Source organism: Carlito syrichta, unplaced genomic scaffold (assembly GCF_000164805.1).
Source record: "Carlito syrichta isolate Samal-C Ts95f unplaced genomic scaffold, Tarsius_syrichta-2.0.1 Scaffold308194, whole genome shotgun sequence".
In the NCBI taxonomy this organism is placed as follows: Eukaryota; Metazoa; Chordata; class Mammalia; order Primates; family Tarsiidae; genus Carlito; species Carlito syrichta.
Genome location: NW_007252290.1, coordinates 107,811 through 110,591, shown reverse-complemented (window position 1 = coordinate 110,591; position 2,781 = coordinate 107,811). Strand labels below are relative to the sequence as shown.

Genomic DNA, 2,781 nt, shown 5'->3' with positions numbered 1-2,781 from the left:
CAAAAAAAAAAAAAAAAAGACAGCGGGGCTTGGTGGCTCAGCCTGTAATCCCAGCGCTTTGGGAGGCTGAGGCAAGTGGATTGCCTGAGCCCTCGAGTTTGAGACCCACCTGGGCAACTTGACGAGACCTCGTCTCTACAATAAATCAAAAAAATTAGCTGGGCGTGGTAGTGCGCGCCTGCAGTTCTGGCTACTTGGAGGGCTGAGGCAGAAGGATTGCCTGGGTCCAGCAGGTTGAGTCTGTGGTGGCTGGGAGCGGCCACTGCACTCTAGTCTGGGTGATGGTATGAGACTCCAACTCAAAAAAAAAAAACAAAGCCTATGAAAGAAGTTTGTGAGTTGGAGGAGGGAGTTCAGGGGTGGAGATGATAGGTGGGGAATCTGTCCGTTGGTGTGTCTGACAAGTGATGCTAGAATCAAGACAAGACCAGAAATAAACAATCACATACACAATTCCCTGGCCACTAGATTAAACACACACACACACACACACACACACACGTGCAGGCAGGCTCACATGCATGTCAGCACTCAGAGCCATTTGCGATCAAGATTTCCCCCCACCCACACACATCTTGCTCAGCTTTGAGGCGTGTGCACATATGTGCTCAAAGCACACACTCTTTGTATGTGTTCCCAGGTGTCTACTCTGTGAGTGGACATCTACAGACAGCACACCCTCTAAGGGCCTCAGGAGGTCCAAGTCCCTAGAGACTTGCACAGGCAACAGGGAAAGAGTCAATGGCAGTGTCTGACTTGGGCTCCTTTTAAAGAGTGGGAGGGTAGGGAGCATGTACTGGTAGAGGAATAATAGTTATTGTCTTCCTTTCTAACTGATTGCATCAGTGGGGACACTGTGATGTCATGGAAAGAACCCAGAGTTCAGTGGCAAACCTGGCTTGTGTCTGACTCCACTTTAGAGCATCCTGACCATGTGTCTACCCCTCCAATGGGGACAATAGTTGATACCTACTTTAACAGGGTCTAGACTAAGGCCAGGCGCGGTGACTCGAGCCTGCAATCCCAGCACTTTGGGAGCCCAAGGTGAAAGGACTACCTGAGTTCAGGGGTTCGAGACCAGCCTGGGCAACTTGATGAGACCTCATCTCTACAATAAATCAAAAAATAATCCAGGCATGGTAGCATGCACCTGTGGTTCCAGCTACTTGGAAGGCTGAGGCGGAAGGATCACCTGAGCCCAGCAGGTCAAGGCTGCAGTGGCCACAAGCATGCCACTGCATTTCAGCCTGGGCAACAGAGTGAGGTTCCAACTCAAAAAAAAAAAAAAAAAACAGGGTGTAGACTAAGCTAAATGCCCAGGGCGCGACATATAAGGAGGGACTCATCTTCAGATCATGCAATGTCAGCATCAGCCAGACTTTCATTAATGGCATCTGCACTTGTCTGACCCTGAGAATGACTGCTTCGCTTGGTCACCCTCCTCTGGTCCCCGCCATCCCACACAATGGCTGTAAAGATTGCATGAGAGGAAGCATGGAGAAAACAGAACTTGTTGGTCTGTGAACTGCAAGTTGCAACCTAAGAGTGAGTCACAAAATCAGTGTGTTGAGTGTACTAGTTTGCTAGGGTTGCTGTAACAAAGTGCCGCAAATCGGACCACTTAAACAGGATTGTGTATCATGATGCTGGGGGCTGGAAGTCCAAGATCAAGGTGTTAGCAGTGTTGATTCCTTCTGAGGGCCATGAGGGAGGGATCTGTTCCTGACCTCTCCCCTTGGCTTGTAGAAGGCCATCTTCATGTTCAAGTGGTATTCTCCCTGTATGCAAATCTGCCTCCAAACCGCCCCTTTTTCTAAGGCCCCCCAGTCATATGGGATCAGGGCCTATGCTAATGACTTCATTTTGACTATCTCTGGATAGACTTTCTCTCAAAATAAGGTCACATTCTGAGGTTCTGGGGTTAAGATTTCAACTAAGGAGCCGGGCTCCGTGGCTCAGCCTGTAATCCTGAGCCTTTGGTAGGCTGAGGTGAATGGATTGCCTTAGCCCGCGGGTTCGAGACCCACCTGGGCAGCAAGACCTCATCTCCACAATAAATTAAAAAATCAGCCGGGCGTGGTAGCGCACGCCTGTAATTCTGGCTACTTGGAAGGCTGAGGCGGAAGGATCGCCGGAGCCCGGCAGGTTGAGGCTGCGGTGGACGGGAGTGAGACTCCAACTCAAAGAAAAAAAAAGGATTTTAACTAAGGAATTTCTGAGGGACACAATTCAGCCCATAACAGTGCCTTGACCACCACTCTTCCTTTAAATTTATTATTTATCTATTTTTAGAGACAAGGTCTCCCCTATTGCCCAGGCTGGAATGCAGTGGTGCAATTACAGCTCACTGCAGCCTCTCGAGTAGCCGAGACTATAGGTGTGAACCACCATACCCAACATTTGTTTGTTTATTTTTAGAGATGGCGGTCTCATTATGTTGCCCAGGCTGGTCTCGAACTCCTGGCCTCAAGCAATCCTACCTCAGCCTCTCAAAGTGCTGGGATTATAGGTGTGAGCCATTGCTTCTGGCCAAGACCATTACTCTTTAAAAATGAGGCCAGGTTCAATGACGCAGCCTGTAATCCCAGCACTTTGGGAGACTGAGGCAAGTGGACTGCCTAAGCCCGCAGGTTTGAGACCACCCTAGCAGCTTGGCGAGACCTCATCTCTACAATAAATTTAAAAATTAGCTGGGTAAGCCGGGCTTGGTGGCTCAGTCTGTAATCCCGCGCCTTTGGGAGGCTGAGGTGAGTGGATTGCCTGAGCCCGTGGGTTCGTGAC

At 49.7% G+C, this 2,781-nt stretch overlaps 1 protein-coding gene across 1 annotated transcript in view; it reads right to left on the bottom strand.

Annotated features, from left to right (window-relative positions):
* Positions 1-2,781, bottom strand: part of STAT6 (signal transducer and activator of transcription 6) — a 43,849-nt gene that overhangs the window by 21,525 nt on the left and 19,543 nt on the right. The window lies entirely within an intron of this gene.